The following is a 22,948-nucleotide window of genomic DNA, read 5'->3' as shown; positions in this document are numbered from 1 at the left end:
AAAGCTATTAAAAAAAAAGAAAGAAAGAAAGAGTAGCTAGTATCACCCAATCACAATCCTAACTCAGATACTCCCCATGCATGTGGGCAAGTCACCTCTCTCTGCTACAAAATGGAGATCATAATTGCACCTAACTCCCAGAATTTTTGTGAACAAAATGAGATAATATCCATAAAGTGCTTAGCAGATTGTCTGACACATAGTAGGTGCTTAATAAATGTTCATTGATCAATTGATTAAAGATTAAGATGCAAGACTCTAGTTCTGATTGGCACCGTGGCCAGCCTATGCCACCAACCAGTTCAGGTATAGAAAGGAGCCAAAGTCAGTAGACCATTGGAAATCCAGCTCTGTCTGACCAGTGACCAGCTTAATTCCCAAGGCATACCTCATGACAATGCTAATGTTTTACCATATAATGAATGTGTGCCTTGCATGTATTAGTCAATTGCTGCATGTTTTGAGTATGCTTCTGTTTGATTATTTTCTTGTTCATATTTAATTTCCTTAAGGTTAACATCACCTCTACATTATGACTATATCAAGTTAAACTTGGAATGGCTTTGTTGCTTTAGTACAGTGTCTGGCATATAGTAAGCACTTAATAAGTGCTTTTTGTCTTGCCTTGTATGTGTGCTACTGTTTTTCATATTTTATTATTCTGTAAATTATTATGTGGACTTACTCTTGCTGCACACGGATCCTGGGCAAAAAGGGAGGGAGTCTATGTCGTAACCAGTATTTGGAAATGGGAAAAAGGTAGCCTAGTCCAACCTCCACATTTCACAGACAAAAAAATAGAAAAACCTGCAGAAGAAATGACTTGCCTTCACATTCAGCCAATGAATCCATGTCTTCTGACTCCAAATCCAGAGCTAAAAAGGAATGTATAAAAAAAGAGATGATCCTGCATCAGAAGCTGGTCCAGCATCAAGGTAACTGGAGAGGCAAATGATTTCCCAGGATTCCATGGATCACTGAGGTCCTGAGCTTGGGGGATTTGGAGGGAAAGAAAAAGAGATAATGCAAGCCACAGGAATGATGGACTATTCAGATCATTTTCCATTCTCAATGTGATGTAGGTGCTAGCATTGAATCCCCATCCCCAGTTTCCTTGTTCTACAAAGATCATGTTATACCAAGGCACGTGGAAGTCACAGTTTACTTCAGATGCATCTGTAGCCACCCTGACAAATGGCAATAGACTCCATAGTGATTGATGAGGCCCTCCCTTCTGTCCTTCCCTCCTGCCTCTGGTAATTGAGTAATTCCCCAACCTCAAGCCCTGCAAAACCCTGCTTCCCTCTCATATAAGAAGAGGGAGATGACAAAACCTGAACCTGAGGATTTGCCCATTCCTGCAGATAGAAGCATATTGCAGTTGCTGAAGTAATTTCTGATGATGGTAGCCAGCTTTTCCTGCTTCCCAGGTCCCTGTGCTTTCATCTTGCTATTATCTATCCCACGGAAACAAAATAAATGCGTTATGTCGAGCTTTGTACGAGTATGTTGCTATTTAAGTGATAGAGAACAGATTGTAGTCTGGGCAATGGGATCATCTCTTCCAGGACCTACTATGGAGGTAACACAGGTGGAGAAGTGGCTGAATAATCATTGCTCCCTCAGGAAATTGCCAACTTTTTAACATCCCATTCGCTGGGATTTTTTAACCAGTCCAGGTTGATAATTGGAGAAAATATAAGAACCTGGTGAGAATCAGAGATTGTTCCCTAGTCAGGTAGCAAGTATTTTGATGGAGATAGAAGTGTCCTTTGGAATGGTTTAATTATGTTTCACCTAGCCTATTGCTGTTAGCAAGTCACAAGCTTAGGTTGAAAGGAAAAGAGGAGATGGTTTTCCTGGGTATATTCTTGGTCTCCTCTCCAGATCTTTTCTCCTGCTCATAGCTCCATGGGTACCATTGTATCCATCGATACCTATAGAGCTCTAGACTTCACCCATTGTATGAGCATTTCACGTCAAAGTCCCCTATAAACTCTCCCATCTGTTTCATATGTGTAGCACAGAATGGTCTGAGATGTTTATCCCAATTCCAACTTGTTGGAAGGTGTCCCCAGAGCTTGACTACCATATACTCTCAGGATTGTAGGGGAGGGAGGGGTTGACTATATCTTTTTAGTGGTATAGTTTGTAAGCCCCCATCAATGTGCTTCTCACCATAATGATCTGTGGATGTCATTTAGCTAATCAGATTCGATTTGTTTTGAGAAAAGTGTTTACAAAAATAGTCAAGTTAGAACAGTTAGAATAAAACATCCCCATCTCACCCTCCAGTCTCTAACCAAGTAATATGACACGCTCTCCCAGCTCCTGTTTACTGGAAGTCCTTCTCTCATCTTCATGTGGTACACAAGAAATTCTATTTTGACATGGAACAGCTTCTTTTCTGGGTTCCCTTGGGAGCCATGAATCTACTTCTCCATTGTCCTTAGATCCAAAAGTAGGCCCAGACATTAGCTGATCAAGAGATCCTGCTAAGACATCAGTGGAAAGTCCAAAATCCTTTAGATCCTTCAAAGTTCAAAAGATCCTCCTCTGGCTAAAGGAAGAGGAAAGAGATTTGAGCAAAGATCAAAGCCGACAACTTCTTCTTTTCACCTCCCCCTTCCAAGCAATTCCTCCTCAGAGGTTTTACTGGGAAGCCAAACTTGCTCCAGTGTCTCCTTTGATTTTCTATATATGATCCTTAGGGAAGGATCAAATTGCTCCAACCATTCTTATCATGATCCACTTAGCACGGTGGACAAAAGGCTAGACCTGGAGTTAGGGAGATCTGTTCCATCTTGATTTAGACTTTTTTTTTTTTTTTTTAGCTGTAGAACCCTCTGTCCTTAAGTCACTTAACCTCTGTCAGCTTCAATTTCCTTATCTATAAAAGGAAGATTATAACCACCTATCTCCCAGTGTTGTAAGGATTAATTGAGTTGAGATTTGTAGAGCACTTTGCAAATCTTAAAGCTCTCTGTCAATGCTAGCTGTTATTATAATTAAAGGCTATGATTAGTCCAGGAGCAAGATAAAAAGAAAAATTCCATTTAAAATACATGTAGCCCATACAAAATACTTGGGAATCTACTTGACAAGACAAATTCAGGAACTATAGGAATACAGTTACAAAATGCTTTTCACACAAATAAAGTCAGATCTAAATAATTAGAAATCTACTAATTGCTTATGAGTAGGCTGATCCAATGTAATAAAAATGACGACCTAAATTAGTCTTTATTTATCCCATGCCATGCCAGTGAAACTACCCAAAAATTATTTTGTAGAGCTAGAAAAAATAATTACAAAATTCATGTGAAAGAAAAAAAGATCGAGGAAATCAAGGGAATCAATGAAAAAAAAAAGTGAAGGAAAGTAGTCTAGCTATACCAGATCTCAAACCCATTCTACACTGGTAATTATCAAAACAGTGGTGGATCAGTGTAATAGATTAGGTACATGGTACATTTCAGTAAATGACCACAGTAAATTTATATATGATAAGCCCCAAAATCCAAGCTTTTGTGACAAGAATTCATTATTTGACCAAACCTGCTGAGGAAACTAGAAAACAGTATGGTAGAAACTGGTATAGGCCAACAATCTCACGTGATATGCTGAGATTAAGATCAAAAAATGTACATGATTTCCATATAAATGATGATTCCATAAGCAAAGCAGGAGAACATGGAATAGTTTAGCTATCAGATCTATGGAAAAGGGATGAATGTAGGATCATACAAGAGATAGAGAACTTTATGAAATGTAAAGCAGATAATTTTCATTGTATAAAATTAAGAACTTTTTGCATAAACAAAACCAATGCAACAAAAGTTAAAAGAAAAAATAAAGAAATCCAGGGGAGACATTTTACAACAAATATCTCTGATGAAAGTTTCATTTCTAAAATATATAGAGGACTGAGTCAAATTTACAAGATTACAAGCAATTCCCCAGGTGATAAATGGTCAAAGGATAAGAACAGGCAGTTTTCAGACAAATAAATCAAAACTATCTATAATCATATGAAAAAATGCTCTAAATCACAAATGATTAGAGAAATAAAAACTAAAACAACTCTGAAGTACCACTCACACCTTTCAGAGCTAATATGACAAAGAAGGAAAATGATAAATGTTGGAAGGGATGCAGGGGAACTGAGATACTCCACTATTGGTGGAGTTGGGATGTGACCTAACCATTTTGGGGAACAATTTGGAACTTTGTCCAAAAGGCTATAAAAATGTGCATACCCTTGGATTCAGCAATACTACTGCTAGGTTTATATCCCCCCAAAAAAAAAGACTACAAAAAGTGGGGAAGACCTATTTGAACAAAAATATTTATAGCAGCTCTTTTTGTGTTGGCTAAAAATTGTAAATCAAGGAGATTCTCACCAATTAGAAAATGGCTGAACGATCGTGGTATATGATTGGGATGAAATTTTATTCTGTTATTTTTTTAAATGGCAAGCAGGATGATTTCAGGAAAACCTGAGAAAACTTGTGTTGTACACAGTAACAGCAATATTGTTCAATAAAGAAATATGAATAACTTATCTTGTCTCAGCAATACAATGATCCAAAGCAATATGTAGAATTCATAATGAAACATGGCTATCTGTCTTCAAAGAAAGAAGTTATATTACTTGAACACAGATCGAAGCAAACTATTTCTCTCTCCCTCCCTCCCTTTTTTCCTCCCTCTCTCTCCCTCCCTTCATTCCTGTCCCTCCCTCCTTCCCTTCCCCCCTCTTCTCCTTCCATTTCTCCTCCTTTTTCCTTCCTTCCCTCTCTCTTCCTCCCTTCCTTCTCCCCTCCCTCTCTCCCCTCTCTTTCTCTCACTTTCTCTCCCTTCCTCCCTCTCTCCTTCATTTCTTTCTCTCCTTTCATTTTCTTGTATGAAATGACTAAAATGGAAATATTTTACATTATATATTATATATATTATACATTATATACCTTATATTGGATTGCTTACCATCTCAGGAGGGGAGAGTAAAGAGAGGGAGGAAGGGATAGAATTTGGAGTTCAAAATTAAAAAAAAAAGTTCTAACATAATTTGGGGATGGAAATGAAATATTATTTAAAAACAAAAGAAGCTTTACTCTAAAAAAAAAGGTTATGATTAATCGAAATTAAAATCTATGAGATTGAATGATTGAATGAACCTTGCTCTCCTTTTATTAAAGTATCATGGTATCTAAATCACTTACTTTAAGTGGAGTGAAATGACTTCCTTTAAGTGGAATAAGCTTCTTTATTCAATCAACATCCTTATAATGTACCATAAAAACCCTATTGCACATGGATGGGGCAATCCCAATGAAATACAAATTATTCCTATGCTACAGATCTCACCAGCTTTCTTATCTATGAAATAAGAAAGAATATTTAATCCATTCTATAAATGAGGGAATTGTTGGAAAGAAAGTATTTGGGGAAATTGACACCTACTATCCATACATCAACATAAAAAACGTTGGGGAGCCTACCCATCCCAGGGAGATCCAGACTTTGAAACGATAAAGCCTTCTTAGACATTAGGAGAAAGAAAGAGAGCTACCTTTAGTCATTCTTCCCTCACTCCTACATCTATCACAACTAGGTTATTGTTGTTGTCTTTCCATTATCAAACAAACAACGACATCAGGGAGTTGATGTCATGACCTGCAAGTGAATTGGATTGACTTGAGGAAGGTAAGGCTGCATAAGGTCACCTGGCCCATCTTCTTCTGAAACCTCTGATTCTAGTGGCAAGATATAGATCAGGACTGGAGCTGGCCCATCAGCCTTTTCTAAAATTCAAACATAGATGGCCTTAAATGACAGTGTTTGAGGTCAGATACCAGGAAGGACTTCCTGATTAACTTGTCAAAAGTATGAGACCAAACCATCTGAAATGAAGGAGAAAAGGAGCTGTGATTAGTGCCTAGAAATAACAGCTACAATGACACTAATGTAACCATAGCTAATATTTATCTACTAATTCAAGATTTGCAAAGTACTTTATAAGTCTTATCTCATTTGATTATCACAATAATCCTGGGAGGAGCTGCTATTGTTTTCCTCATTTTGAAGATAGAGAAACTGAGGCAGAAATTATTCAAGTAACATGTCCAGAGGCACACAGCTAGTAAGTATCTGATACAGGATTTGAACTTGGGTGTTTATGAATGCAAGCTTAATGTTCTGTCTGCTGTACAATATAGATGTATTTCTAGAGCACTTTTTATATGTTATCTCAGATGTTTCTCATACACACAACCTTATCAGGAAATGGTTACTTCTGCTGCTGCTAGTGTTGTTGTTCCTGTGAGTAAACTGAGGCTGAGAAATGTCACTTGGTCAGAGCACAGTGTTGGAAGTAGGATTTGAACCCAAGCCCCTTGACCCCCAACCCCAGGTCTCTTCCTAATACACTGCCTCTCATTATAGGAAATGACCTCAAGGACAGAAGTTGGGGTCTCTGAGTTTGTGGAGTGGTTCCTAGGGAGCCCCTCCATTTCTGGTCTCCCTTCTACCCTTTCTTTGTTCTCTAGCTAGACTATGACAAATAGGGGACTGGGACCCAGGGAATGCTAGAAAAATTGTCCCCTTTTTGTGTCTGAACAAAGAAGAAAGTCCTTCTGGGCCTTTCTCCTCACAAGAGAGCTCCGTGGAGGAGCTGGCTCAGTGCCGGACAGCCCATAAAAAAGCCTGGCCTGGGGTTCCACCAGGCCCCTATTTATGGCTTGCAGGAGGCAAAGGCTATTAAAACAGCCCCATTTCTGGCCCCCAAATCCTACTGTGGCTCCCTCAGCACTAGCAGCAGCTGCTAGTCCCCAAAGCCCAGCTTAGCTTAGTCCCACTCAGTTGCGGGGATAAAGGGGGAGGCTGTGGAATTGTAAGCCCCTGGAATCAGGAAAGGGACTTTCTCTGAGCAACCCCAATCCAGGCCTCCCACTTCCTCAGACTTTGTAACCCTGGGCTCCAAGTCCTAGGAAAGGGGATTATTCAAAGACCCCTGCACGATTCAGGCCCCCAGCCCCCTTCCTCTCCAAGATCTGCAGTAAACCTTTTCAGAGGCTCCCCTCAACCCCCAAGGCCTTGGGAACCCCTCTCCAGAGGGGACAATGGTGGAGAAGCAATTTGCTTCTTTTTATGCATTGGCTAAGGACAGATAGAAGAACATTGGGGACCAGAATAAAAAGTGTTGGGGCCTAGATGTGAGCAAGGAAAAGGAGCGGAGAAGTTCATATATCTCCATCACTACTGACAGACAGACACAGAGCGATAGGCCGTCAGGTCCCTGGGAGAGCAGCCAGTCATTCAACAAACAATTGATAAGTACTTACTATGTGCCAGGTGAGTGCTAGCGATACAAGAAAGAAAAAATAAGTCGATTCTGCCCTCCAAAAGTACATATTCTAATGAGAATATGCAAACAACATGCAAATAAGTAGATACACACACATACATACTACATACAAAGTGGATAAAAATGGAAGAAATATTCTAAAGCAGCCATAGGGATGAGAATCTTAAGACTTTAACCAATCAGGACTTCTGGATGGGTGGATGGATAGTTCTACATGAAGCTTCTCAGTATCTTCATCCTTGCCTCAATCAGGGTAAGCCTTTGGTCTCTGAACTAGCAGCCCCATTGCATCTCTCGTGCAATAGATTGAATAAGATTTGGATTCACTTGTTCTGTTCCCAAAGGTCCTACGTGCTAGCTTGCTAGCTTTTGTAAAAAAAAAAAAAAAAAAAAGAAAGAAAGAAAGAAAGAAAGAAAAAGAAAAAGAAAAAGAAAGGAGGAGGAAGAGGAGAAGGAGAAGAAGGAGAAGGTGAAGGAGAAGAACTGGAGAACATATTGAAAGGCAAAATGGACAACTTTGATATTACATTAAATTAAAAAGTTTCTTCACAAAACCAATAAAAACAAGATTAAAAGGGAAATACAAAGCTGGAGGAAAAAATCTTTATAGACAGTGTTTCTTATAAAGGTATCATTTCTAAAATATACAAAGAACTGAGTCAAATTTATAAGAATACAAGTCATTCCCTAACTGATAAATGGTCAAAAGATATGAACAATTTTCAGATGATGAAATTAAAGCCATCAATAGTCACATGAAAAAATGCTCAATCACTATTGATTAGAGAAATGCAAATTAAGACAACTCTGAAGTACTACCTCACACCTCTCAGATCAGCTAAAATAACAAGAAAAGATAACAACAAATGGTGGAGGGGATGTGGGAAAACTGGGATGCTAATGCATTGTTGGTGGAATTGTGAAATGATCCAGTCTGGAAAGCAATCTGGAATGAAGCCCAAAGGACTATAAAACCAGGCATGCCTTTTGATCCAGTAGTAGTACTATTAGGTTTGTATCCCAAGGAAATCACAAAGGAGGGAAAAGGATCTACGTGCAAAAATCTTTGTAGCAGCATTTTTTTTTTTTGTGATAACGAAGAATTAGAAAATGAATAAATGCACAACATTTGAGGAAGCACTGTGGCAATGGAATATTATTGTTCTATAAAAAATGATGAACAAGCTAATTTTAGAAAGGCCTGGAAAGATTTACATGAACTGACGCTGAGCACAACAAGCAGAACCAGGAATAGATTGAACACAATAACAGCAAATATGTGCAATGATCAACTATGAGAGACTTGATTCTTCTCAGCCATTCAGTGATCCAAAGCAATCCCAGCAGACTTTGGAGAGAAAATGCCCCTGCAGCCAGAAAAAAATCTAAGGAAAGTGAATGTAAATTAACACATGTTATGTTCCCTTCTCTCTCTCTCTTTTTTTTTTTTTTTTGTATGTTTGTATTTTTTCTCTCCCAAGGTTTTTTCTTTTTTTTTTTTTTGATTTTTCTCTCCCAAAACAATGTGTATTAAAAATAAGTTAAATATATATAATGGAGAGATGTGGGCTAAACTAGCAATCCTCAAAGTTGAGACTAGTATGACTCCCAAGAGGTGTGTGCTCAACTAATCAGAGGGTGAGAAAATGAGTCACATCCCATTCTCTCTGCCATTAATCTTGGGCCTTCACTCCAACACAACTACCCTGCCTATCATCCTTTACAATCCAACATTCTCCCACTCCACACCCTCCCATATTTGTGAGAGCTCCTACCCCTTTCCATTCTGTGTATGGTCTGAGCTTCTTGGGATGTTGTTCTTGTTGTCCTTAAGCCATTATTTTTCCTGTCTTCAAGACCATATTTGGAGTTTTTTGGCAAAGATACAGAAGTGGTTTGCCATTTCCTTCTCCAACTTATTTTACAGATGAGGAAACTGAGGCAAATAGGATTAAGTGATATGTCTAGAGTCACACAGCATCTGATGCCATATTTGAACTCAAGAAGATGAATCTTCCTGATCCGTTGCACCGCCTAGTTGCTCCTATTGCCTTGGAAAATACACATTCATATATTTCTTTTTTTAACTCACACACTAATACATTAAAATCAAATACAAATTATATTTTAATCTGGATAGAACTGTGTTTTTGACACCTTTATGGTAGAAGACAGATTGGATCTGTTCTATTTGGCCCCAAAGAACAGAAACAGAAAGACTGGGGGGAAGGGAAGGGGGAGGAGTTTCTAAAATGTTAATTGCCAGTTGGTGTTGGGAAATAGACTTGTCAAAGTGAAAGTGACTGACTCGAGCATAAAAACAGGGACTAGATACTTTCTATTACTGTTTCTTTCCTATTCCTATTACTGTTACTATTTCTATTATTACTATTACTGTCACTCTTACTATGACTATTACTGTTACTAGATTGTTTCAAAAACAGATTCAGGGATTGCTTATTAAGGCAGATTGAGGTGGAGATTCTTTTTAGAGTTTGTATCCCTCAGTTGCTAAAGTTTTGTGATTATGATTTTTCAGAATAACAGTTAATGTTCATTACTCATTCTATACTAAATAATAAACTCCCTGAATGTCTAATTTTAAGCCTTTGGGGTCCAATAGAAAGCCCGGTACATTATTATAATAGCTAACATTTATATAGTGTTTTATATGTTTTCTCATTTGATCCTCACAAGGAAGTACTGTAATTCCTGCTTTATAGATGAGGAAACTGAGGCTGATTCCAGGTTCTGAGAGCTAGGAAGGGTAAATTCAGGTCTTACTGATTCCAAGCACTCTCATACTGAATAAGTATTTAGTGTTTATTGTTGAATTGACTTTGGATAATTGTCCTCACCACCTTTCCCCAGCTCTTCCTGACTGTTTGCACCTAGGATCCACACTTGCTAGACCAGGATGACCTCCCTAGAGCTGACCTCTTTGCCTGTTTGAAATTGTGTGGTTGGTCCATCAGCACCTTTTAGTCCCTGGCAGGCTATGGATCCCCAGCAGTGCTGGCCCACGGTGGCTCCTGAGCCAGTGTGCTAAGGGAGCCATCATTCTCAGACACTCACCCTTCCAGCTCCACCATGATTTAACCACTATCCTTCTCCTTTCTGCTCCTCCTGCCAAACCATGTCCAAACTAAGTTAATCTACATTCCTCTAATGCTTTCAAGTTTCCAAATATAAATATTATTAAACTCATTTTGCAGATGAGGAAACTAAAACTCAGGGGGTGAACTAATTCGCCCAAAGTCACAGAGCTAATAAGTATGAGAGCCAGAATTTACTCAGTCCATGACAGGATCCCATTCATCATATCTTCTGCAAAGCCTTTTTAAGAGAGGGAATAGCTTCTTCCGGCAATAGACCAGGGAACTCATCATCTTCCTTTCCAGGAGTGAAGTCCTAGCTCAGTTTGGGGTGGCTGCTCCATGAACATTTCAGCCAGTCCGTTTTGGGGGTGTGAATTGATTTGGCAGATCACAACTCCCAAAGAAACCTTTCCATGTAACATCAAGAGCAAAAGCCAAAGACCTTAGATCATTTTTTTCAATATTCTATCAAGTATCATGCTCTCAAATCAGGCCTAGTTCCTGTCCTGGGGATAAGATTACCTCCAAATCTGATGTTTCCACTATTGAAAGAAAAAATGGGCCTATAGTCCAGTACCTGGTAGATACTGTTAATATCAGGAAACCCACATTAATGGACAAACTCAGGACAATCTGATGACACAGACTTAGGGCTGGAACTCCTATAAAGAAAGAGTCAAAGTGGAGGAGTACTAGGAAGCAGTACAGTGAGCTCCCCTCCACAAAGCTAGAAAATGCATCAAATCAGATCCTGATGGGGAAATTGAGAAAAGTCACATTAAAGGCTTTGTCCTTTCCAGATCAGCTGGAGAATAGAGTCAGGATGGTAGCACCCAGGAAAGGGGATCCATCAAAGCAAGAGAAGGTCCCAGACAAATCCTGGGCATCCCAAGACCCATTCTGGGACATTGCAAAAGAGACAGTTGCCAACTAGTAGTTGTCATTCATTACCTAGTTTTAGCACACAAATCCAGGGCTAAGTGAGGAGACATTTGCATAGGGCTGGCATTCTTGGGTAGAGAAGTCTTGGGCAGTGTAAGCCAGGAGGCTAAGGAGCCAGCCAGCAGCAGTAGTTTGGCTCAGACCCCAAGAGCAGAGCAGGGCCTCGGTTTCAGCACCTAGCCCAGCCTGCGGAGAAATGAGATCAGGAATCACCAGACCCAAGAGAAGCCTAAAATTCTGCCTCTCTGAACCAACAATTCATTCCAGTTGGCTGATAGGAACAGCGTCCAGGAGCATCTATTTGTGTACAGACCTAAATGCAGATCAGGAACTTGCAGATTCAGAGTGGTAATAATCAGATATTGCACCAAATCACACCCCTATAGGACAACTGCAAGCTTGCAGGCCCCCATCCTCTCCCTGAAATCCTAGAACAATACAACACACAATACCCAAGAAAGCAGCAACATGACTAGCCCAGACCTTCCCTCCAGAAATGTGGCAGAGCCCGGCCCTAACATCGAGAACAAAATCATAAAATAGGCTGGAAGAACAGTCAAACAACGAAACAACGTCCCACTCTATTGAATATTATGGTGGAAGGGATATTCAAGATACAAAGAGGATCTAAGAAGAAAATGACTCTAAAACATCTTCAAGAAATGGCTCAGAGAAAATTAAAGTCTGGGTACAAATTCAACTGGAATTCTTGAAGGAGATGAAGCAAGATTTTTTAAAAAATAGTTTTTATAAATGAAATTAAACACTTGAGGAAAAAATTGGATAAGAATGAATTGGAAAGGAATCAGCATCTTGGTAAAAGAGGTACAAAATTTTGACTACCTGACATCTAGGGGAAGGGGTGGGGGGAAGGAGGGGAAAAGTTGGAACAGTCAATGTTAGAAAAATTACCCATGCATATGTGTTGTCAATAAAAAGCTATAAAATAATAATAAAAAAAAATGTTCTTCAGAATCATCTTGCAGACAGGGATTTTGACACCCAAGCGATTAAAACTGCCTTGTCAAAGTAGTGGGTCTGGCTTTGGACTCCATAACTTTGACTAACAGCTACAGGGCTGGATCTATTATGTCACCATTCAAAGTAGGTAAAACTATGTCCTGAATGAATTCTGATTCAAGAGAAAGGATATACATTTTTTTTTAAAGTGAAAAGACCTGTGTGTACAAAAATATTTATAGCAGCTCTTTTTGTAGTGGCAAAGAATTGGACATTGAATGGGATGCCAATCAGTTGGGAAATAGCTAAAGAAGTCAGGGTGTACTTTGGAAATAATATTGTGCTGGAATATCATTGTGCTATAAGCAATGTTGAGCAGGCAGATTTCAGGGGAAAAAATGGAAAGATTTATGGGAACTGATGCTGACCAGGAGATCAGAACCAGAATATTGTACACAATAACAGCAACATTATGTGATGATCAACTTTGATAGACTTAGCTCTTCTCAGCAATACAATAATCTAAGATAATTCCAAAAGACTCGTGATGGAAAATGCGATCCACATTGAAAGAAAGAACTATGAAATATGAATGCAAATCAAGGCATACGGTTTTCACTTTTTTTTGTTTTTTTTTTTTCTCATGATTTTTCCCTTTGGTTTCATTCTTCTTTCAAAACATGATTAGTATGGAAATGTGTTTAATATGAGTGTACATATATAGTCTATATCAGATTGTTGTCTTGGAGGGGGAATTAGAAATCAGAATCTTATTACAAATATTGAAAACAAAAAATAAATGAATACAATTTAAAAACAAAAAAGCAAAAGAAATAGACAACTACAAAAATAATTTTAAAAGAAGAAAAAATAAAGAAGAATCCTACATCTTGGATCTTTGTCACACCTTCTTCCTTCACTGAGACCAATGGAGTCATCTTGGGCAAAGCTCTCTATTTCCCCACCATCATTTTCATCTAACAAGTTGGGGATTTCCATGGATCCCTTGTATGTCACTCCTGACTTAGAAGTATCTATCCAATTCAGTTTGATGGTCCATCCATAGAAAAAGATGAATTATGTATAATTTGATTTTACCGACATAACATAAAAAAGGGAAGTAGAAATGGAAAGGAGATAGTGTCAGAAAAAGGGAAAGGGGGAGATAAAAAGAGGGAAACTACATGTGACTATGAGGCAAAGGAAACCTATCATATCTGAGGGAACTTAGAGAGGGGGAGGAACATTGTGTGAATCCTACTCTCATCAGAGTTGGCTCAAAGAGGAAATAATTGACATATTTGTTTTACAGAGATTCTTCTCTCACTTCATTAAAAAGTGGGAGAGGAAAAGGGAAAAGGAAAAAGAGTAATAAGGGAAGGGTACAAGAAAGGGGAAGGAATTCAAAGGGAGGGGGGAGAGATACTAAAGAGGGAGAGCTGCATGATACAAGTGGGACCAATAAGTTTAATACTAGGGAAGAAGGGAAAGAGGGCAAGAAAAAGAAAAGTATAATCTGAGGATATTAGGATAGCAGGAAATACAAAATTAGTCATTTTAACCGTAAATGTGAATGGGATGAACTCTCCCATAAAGAGGAGGCGGATAGCAGACTGGATCAAAAGTCAGAACCTTACAATGTGTTGTTTACAGGAAACACATTTAAAACAAGGAGATACATACAGAGTAAAGGTAAAAGGCTGGAGAAGAATATTATGCTTCAGGTGAAGTCAAAAAAGCAGGGGTAGCCATCCTTATCTCAGGAAAAAAAAAAAGGAAAAAATGAGTTGCCTTTATGATCACTGATTGATCCCTCTCCATCGAACTTGCTCATAGCTGCTTTCTTCACTTTGCAGAGATTTCAACTTATCGATGAGCCAGTTTGAAGCATTCTTCCTCAGCCCCATGCCCATTCCTGCCATGAGTGTCAGTTGCCCATTCCTCCATGATTCAATGTGGCTCATCTTTACCTCATTTTGCCATCTAATCTTGGATTTTGCCAGTGCAGGCTTTGGTGTGGCCCCAACTCCAGCCCTTTGACAATGCCTGGAAATTACAATGCCTCCTAGCTTGCTTTTCCCTCCGCTTTTTTCCATTCTATCCCAATCTTCTGTAAATACCTTTTCTAATAACAAATTGAGGCTACCGGCGGAAGCTCAGGAGTTATCTCAGAAGTCTTAACCAGCACTGAAATCCCATGTCCTGAATAAGTATCGATGCAATGAATGCCCTGAGCCTGGGCAAGAGAGCCAATAGAAACAATTTACCCATCAGAAGCAGATAGAGACTACACAGTAACATGTCATATTGGTCTTTCAAAGATAGATGCTGTGGTGGGTGCAAAAAACCAGCACTGAGTGGGCGCAACTGCTTTGTCTTTACTTAAAGATCTTGACTTGTGGTCATTGTGGCATCAATTTCCCCATGTCCAGATAAATAATGGGCCCAATCCCCAGTATCTGCTGCCAGATGTTTGGGATGGAATAGGGAATTAGTGGACTTCCCGAACTTGAGAGTCATCTAATTAGAATGTACACAAAGGGAAAAAGGAGGATAAAAAGATTTATTATTGAGTTAAAACAAAGAATAAGAGTTACCGTCTTGAGATGAAAGTAAAGGCTATATTAGAAGACTCTACATATAGATTCAGTATATCATTCTGTTATAGTCATGGCTCAGGGAATCAGATGTTGGTCAGTTGACTGGCAGAATAATGTGACTTTTAGGTTCCAATTTCCTTTCCCTTAGACCACCTTTATTCACTATTCAGCTTTGCTAATTCGCAGAGCCTCTAGGGACTGTTCAGGAAATTAAAGGGCTGGAGATTTGAGCTATGCTTGAACACTGGGCTCTGCCTCCACCCACTACAGAGTTCTCCTGGACTCTTCCCAATATAACCTGCCGCAAATCGAGACAATGCCCTCAACCCCATTATACCCACTTGGCATCCCGATATAATACTCAGAAATATTCTAGCCACCTTATTGTTTTGCTGCATCTGATATATTAAGGCAAAATGCAGATATCTCCATGTTTGGGACTACTAGATAAATGTATAAGCAGCAAGGTGGCACCGTAGTGCATGGAGCACTCATTTTTTGAGTTCAAATCCAGCCTCAGACACTTATGTGCCTCATTTTTGTCATCTGTAAAATTACCTGGAGAAAGAAATGGCAATCCACTCCAATATCTTTGCCAGGATGACCCAAATGGGGTCATGAAGAGTTGGACAAGACTGAAATGACTGAACAAAGATTAGTGTATCCTGTCACCTTCTAATAAGGAATATGAAAGTGGACTTAATTTGACCCCCTGCTTCTTCTTTTAGAAGTATTTTTTAAAAGCACATTTAAAAATTATTCTAATTTGAAGCCATTAAACCAATCTTTCTTTGATTCCAATTTTTCTTTTCTTTCTATCAATTCCAATACAATGTTCTGAGTTTCTCCTGTTGGCCCAGGAAAAATTCCTCCTAGCACTAAGGTTATGATTGGGCATGGGCAAAGGTCCCTAATTGACCCACATTGACCATATCGGAATAATGATCAAAATGACAAAAGTCTCTGATTACTCTGGTTAATGGAAAGTTCTTATGAGTTCACCTTTGACTAGCTGGAAAGATGAATCCTTCGAGAGAGCGGCCAAAGAGAGATGGAATTGTTTCAGGAAAATGATTCTCCAAGTGAGTTAAGTGATTATGGTTACATCTGATGAAGTAAAATGCGAATTGAACTTTACTATGAGCTTTATACTTATATCTTATCTCATAATAGAATCTCTTCTCTTATCCAGAAAGGCTGGAGTATTAAAATAACCAGGATCACAAGGAAATTTTCAGAATCATAGAGTGTCTCTCCCTAGGTTTTATTCTTTCTGGAGAGAAAATGGCTATATTAGAATAATTTAAGCCAAGTGTGACTTAGATCACCCGCATGATTCCTAGTACTGGAGGAGACTGAGGCTGGTCAATCTCTTTGGTAAGGGAATTGTGATGCAGTAGATTGAGCCTTTCCGAACTAAGGTCAACAACTGTGAGTTCTAAAGTCCATTGACATGGGATTATTTCTTTATTGATGAAGATCAATGTCTTCCTCCTGTATGAGGAGGTAGCAGCAGAGCTGGTGAGAGTGGGAGTCAGGACAGATCCAGTCTCTTGAGTCTTTTCAAGCTATTGCTTCAAAAACTTCTTGCTTTCAGTCCGTTAGAGAGAAGATGGAAGGTCCCAGCCCACTTTAGGTGCTGAAGGAAAAGACTCCAGGAAGAAGCTGATAGGAGAGGAGGGAGCAGTCTCCAACATATCCCCTCCCTAGATTGCTAATTAGAGATTTGGGGGTGCTCTCCTTTGGGTGAGGTCTAGGATTCTATCTCTTGGTTGAGCTGAGTTACCTCCCTCCCAATGGGAGAAATCCTTCATTCTGTATTGTTCGGGCCACATGCTCGTAAGTAGACCTCTGATTTCTGCTTCTTATGAATTGGATAAATGGGCTCCTTTGTTAATTGCTATGTGGATTCATTATGGAACTGGTACTTGATGGGAAGAAAATCAAATCTTGGATGTAAAATTTGAGGGTCTACTTCTCCCACTAAGAGTCAGGGATCACAACCGGAGAGCAGTTTGGAATTATGCTCAAAAAGTTATCAAACTGTGCATACCCTTTGACCCAGCAGTGTTACTACTGGGTTTATATCCCAAAGAGATCTCAAAGAAGGGAAAGGGACCCACATGTGCAAAAATGTTTGTGGCAGCTCTTTTTGTAGTTGCTAGAAACTGGAAACTGAGTGGATGCCCATCAGCTGGGGAATGGCTGAATAAATTATGGTATATGAACATTATGGAACATTATTGTTCTGTAAAAAATGACCAGCAGGAGGATTTCAGAGAGATCTGGAGAGACTCACATGAATTGATGCTGAGTGAAATGAGCAGGGTCAGGAGATCATTATATACTTCAACAATAATACTATATGATGATCAATTCTGATGGACGTGGCTCTCTTCAACAATGAGATGATTCAAACCAGTTCCAATGGTCTTGTGATGAAGAGAGCCATCCACATCCAGAGAGGACTATGGGAACTGAGTGTGGACCACAATATAGCATTTTCACTCTCTGTTGTTATTTGCTTGCATTTTTTTTCTGTTTTTCTTTTTCTTCCTTCTTGATCTAATTTTTCTTGTGCAAAAAGATAATAGTATAAATATATAAACATATATTGGATCTAACTTGTATTTCAATATATTTAACATGTGTTGGAGTTTCTGCCAGCTAGGGGAAGGGGTGGGAGGAAGAAGGAGAAATTTTAGAACAAAAGGTTATGCAAGGATCAATGTTGGAAAATTACCCATGCATATACTTTGTAAATAAAAAGCTTTATTAAAAAATAAATTTTAAAAAAAAGATCTTAGGTTAAAAAGGCAAAAAAAAAAAAAAAAAACCATCAGGAATCAGAAGTTACGTTGAACCTAAAACTATATACACCCTAGACCAGGGTGAAGAATGTCTGCCCCATTTTCTCTGGCTATGTCCCATGTTCGAAACGCTCTCGCTCCTCATCTCCACCTCCAGGCTTACCTGGCTTCCTTCAAGTCCCAGCTAAAATCTCTCCTCCTCCAGGGAGCCTTTCCCAATCTCCCTTAATTCTAGGGTCTTCCCTGTGTTGAATATTTTCAATTAATCCTATAAGTTGCTTGCTAGTACATAGTGACTTAAATGCTGTCTCCCCTTTGAGATTGTGAAGCCCATGAAGAACAGAAATTGTCTTTTATATTTCTTTGTATCCTCAGTACTTAGTACTGTGCTTGGCATATAGTAGGCATTTAATAAGTGTTTACTGACGGACTGGCTGCCTTGTGCCAAAAGCACAGAAGAGAGCATTTTCTTCCCCTAAAAGGAAAACCACATCAACCTACATTAGACCAGTGTTACTAATACCACATCCTCATCACAAAACAATAAACATTTATTAAGCATCTACTATGTGTCAGGCACTGTATTAAGCTCTGGGAATACAAAAAGAGGCAAAAACTAGCATTTCAAACACTAGAGCTGCAGCAAACCTCATTAGCTGATCTCATCTGATATTGGAGAGTCAGCTTTTTCAGGTTCCCTAGTTCTGTATTCCCTGAACCCCAAAATGTAAATTTTGACCTAAATGTTGACCCTTTGTTCATGATTTGGGCTAGTCACCAACTCATGGGCTTAGTTACTTAATAAAATAGGGATGAATCCTTCCCCCTCTGTTGGAACCACAAAATTTTAGAGTGAGCAGGAACCCTAGCGGCGTGTAGATCAACCAGCTTGGATCACTAAAAGACCGTTCTTTCCAACATACCAGACGTTGGAGCATCCGCCATTTTCTCCTTCTAGATCCCCAATAAGGGGGAATACGCCGCCTCCAGAGGCACTTTTAGCCAGCTTCAATTGTGTTCAAAAATATTTTCCTGACTCCAAGACTGAAGTCTTTCAAGTACTCGAAGACAGCTATCCCATCTCTCCTGAGCTTTTCCTTTTCCAGACAAAACATGAGAAGAGCCTGGAGGACTGGAGAGAACGTTAAACTTGAGCTCAGGACAACCAGAGCTTGAAACCAAGGAAGAACCATCTCCCTTCTTCTCATCTCAGTAGTACTTCCCTCCCAGGGGATCAAGTGAGACAATATGCAGAACGCTTTGAAAATCTTTTTCTTTTTTTTTCCCCTAAGGCAATTGGGATTAAGTCACTTGTCCAGGGTCACCCTGCTAGGAAGTTTTAAGTGTCTGAGGTCAAATTTGAACTCAGGGCCTCCTGACTTCAGGGCTGGTGCTCTATCCACTGTGCCACCTAGCTCCCCACTTTGCAAATCTTAAAGCACCATAAAAACTCGATTTTTACTAGTTATATTAGGAAGTCTTCCAGACTCCAGGCCCAGCACTCTATTCACTGCATCTCCTAGCTGCACACTGGCACTTAGTGGGTGCAGAATAAATGTTCATTATTGTTTGATTCACATAAAAGCGTCCTAAAAAAAACAGCATCCTATCTTAATCATTCCCAGGTCTTGAAGACTCTTCCCAAAGAGGAAGGCCCATTACTCATGTCTTGTGAACAGAAAAAATGAGGTAAGGGCAAGGAAGGATAGCAGGAAGTATGAGCAAATCACTTGATCCTGCTTGCCTCGATTTCCTCATCTGTTAAATGAGCTGGCAAACCACTCCAGCATCTTTGCCAAGAAAACCCCAAATGAGGTTAGGAAGGGTCATTCCTTCAGCTGGTCCTTTTTTTGGCATAGACCGGAGGCCCTCCTTCTGGAGATTTATTACTGCCCTTTCCAAAATGTGGTACCCAGAACCAAATACAAGATGTGGTCTGACTGGTTACATAATAAAATCTCAGACATTGGAGACTCACTGACTACAATATCTTATAGACTTGAAGCTGAAGGAAACTATAAGAGGATTGAAAACTATCTTTGCATGTAATTTGAAAATAAGAAGCTATCATTTAAAAAAAAAGGTTTAACTGCTTGCATTTATGTTTTTCCTCCCGGGTTATTTATATCTTCTGAATTCAATTCTCCCTGTGCAACAAGAAAACTGTTTGGTTCTGCACACATATATTGTATCTAGGATATACTGCAACCCATTCAACATGTAAAGGACTCTTGCCATCTGGGGGAAGGGGTGGAGGGAGGGAGGGGAAAAATCGGAACAGAAATGAATGCAAGGGATAATGCTGTAAAAAATTACCCTGGCATGCGTTCTATCAATAAAAAATTATTTTAAAAAAATTTTTAAAAAAAGGTTTAAGAAATCATCTAGTCCATTATTATATACATTTTACAGATGAGAAAACTGAGGCTCGGAGAAGAATCAGTGATGTGTCATGTACCCGTGATGCCTTGAGTTCAAATCCCAACCATGACATTTAGTAATTGAAAGCTGAGAAGAAGAAAGGAGGACAGCAGACTTTTTCCAGGGTCTCAGTTTCCTCACCTATGAAATGGGCTGAGGAAATTATCTTATAAATGGCAAATAATGATTTATCACATATAGGGACCAATCAATTATAACCACAACTCTTCTTGAATCACCACTACAGGGTCATCATCCTTGTCCCAGCCCATGTCAAAATTCATCTGATTTATTGAAATGGCTTCCTATTGAGAGGCCTTTAAGCCTCTCTCCTCCACCCAGAAGCATGTCACTTCCTCTCAAGAAGCTCTAGTGGCTCCCTATGGTCTTGGTTTGGCATTAAAAGCTCTGCATATCATTGTGGCTTTATTCTGCATTAGCTTTGGTTTTGAAACTTCCCTCCATGGCACCAGCTTACCCTTCCAGACTTAGATCGTGTGACTTCCCTTCTCACATTCCATGGTGCAGTCAAACTGCCTTCTTTTAAAATTATTATAACTATGTTCTTTTTTAATAGCTTTTATTATCAAAATATATGCAAGATAGTTTGATAGTTTTCAACTTTCACCCTTGCAAAACCTTGTATTCCAAATTTTTCTCTTCCTTCTCCTCGCCCCCACCCTCAGACAGCAATATATTAAATATGTGTTATATATATTTCCACAATGACCATGCTGCACAAGAAAAACGGATACAAAGGGAGAAAAATGAGAAAAAAACCAAAATGCCAGCAAACAATAAAAACAAAAAAGTGAAAATCCTATGTTGTGGTTCACACTCAGATCCCATAGTCCTCTCTGGGTGCAGATGGCTCTCTCCATCACAAGTCTAGTAGAACTGGCCTAAATCATTTCATTGTTGGAAAGAGCCCTGTCTGTCTGAATGGTTCATCGTATAGTCTTGTTGTTGTATGATGATTTCCTGGTCCTGCTCATGTCCCTCAGCATCAGTTCCTGTCAGTCTCTCCAGGCCTTTCTGAAATCATTCTGCTGGTCATTTCTTACAGAACAATAATATTCCATAACATTCATATGCCCCAATTTATTCAGCCATTCTCCAATTGATGGGCATCCACCCAGTTTCCAGTTTCTGTCCACTACAAAGAGGGCCGCCACATTTTTGCACATGTGGGTCCCTTTCCCTCCTTTAAGATCTCTTTAGGATACAGGCCCAATAGAAACACTGCCGGGTCAGAGTATACACAGTTTCACAACCCTTTGGGCATAATTCCTGCCCTTCTTAAGCTTTCTCATTATACAACATGAGATTGTTGTATCTCTGGATACAACAGAGATTGTATCCTCTGGATTACAGAGAATATATGTGTATCCTCTCTGGATTCCCCACCTTTGCCCAGGCTGTGCCCTTACCTGGGATTTTTTTTTTTTCCTCTTCTAGCCTTTAGAATGCCTCCCTTCCTTCAAAGCTCAAAAATACCACATCCTACTGAAGGCCTTCCCACCCTGTACAATTACCTTGAATCTCTATCTTTTGTGTATCTGCTTATCATAAGCTCTAGAAATGGAAATCTCTTCTGAGAAGTTATCCAATGTATTCCTTTTTGTTTTTTATAGATGAAGGATCTGAGACAAACAGGGTGAAGCCCAGGGTCACATAGTCAGTTTGAACAGAGGAAGATGAGCCTTCCTGACTTCAGGCCAGCACTCTATCCGCTGCATCTCCTAGCTGCCCACACGGTCCCCAATAAATGTTCATTGATTGTGTGATTGACATAAGAGCAATGTCCTAAAAAGAACAGCTATCTTGATCATCCACAGGTCTTCTAGGCCTTTCCCAAAGAGTCATGTCTTACAAACAGGGAAAATGAGGCAAGAGCAAGGAAGGATAGCAGGAAGTTTGCAGATAGCTCAGCAGCCAAGCTAGGAACTAAACAAGATTCTCCCTCCTCTCCCCCTCCCCCCCCCTCATTGGGCTGAGTCTTAAGTCTTCTCCCCAGGAATGAACTGAGTACGTGGGCAGCCAGCCAGCCAGTGTTCAGCTAATGCTCCGGGGGCAGTTGCAGAAAGCCCACTCCCCTGGAAACAAATGGGTAATAAAACCCAACCCTGCGTACCTCGGATCCGGCTGAGCCTTAATCCTCAATTACCTCGGAAAGAGCTGTTCCAGATAGCGCCTCACTAAAGAAAAACATATGCTTGTCAGGCCTGGATGGAGATTAACGCCGCACAGTTGGACCTTGTGCATGCGAAAGCAGGCCCCAGAAGGAAAGAAGGAAAATTATGGGGCTGCTCGAAGGCTGGGGCAACCTGCAGGAATTGTTTTTTTAAAAGAGAGACACACTCCATGCATTATTCCTGGAAAGGAGGGAAGCATGAAGCTAATTATGCGTGCTACAGCCAGCCACATGTTGCTGAGAACGGCTAAGTTATGGTCTCTGAATATTAGGGAGTATTATTATTCTATAAGAAGTGATCAGCAGGCTAATTTCAGAGAGGCCTGCAGAGACTGACAGGAACTGATGGAAAATCATTCCTAGCACACTCTCAGGCTAACTTTTTCCCATTCTTTGTATCTTCATTGCTCAATGTAGCACCTGGTACATAGTAGGTGCTTAATAAATGCCAGTTAATTTCTGGGCAGGGAAACTGTATTCTCTCTCTCTCTCTTTCTCTCTCTCTCTCTCTCTCTCGTTCTCTCACTCTTTCTCTCTCACTTTCTCTCTCTCTCTCT

Source organism: Antechinus flavipes, chromosome 3 (assembly GCF_016432865.1).
Source record: "Antechinus flavipes isolate AdamAnt ecotype Samford, QLD, Australia chromosome 3, AdamAnt_v2, whole genome shotgun sequence".
Classification (NCBI taxonomy): Eukaryota; Metazoa; Chordata; class Mammalia; order Dasyuromorphia; family Dasyuridae; genus Antechinus; species Antechinus flavipes.
The sequence above is the reverse complement of the archived record's forward strand: the minus strand, read 5'-3'. Positions refer to the sequence as shown.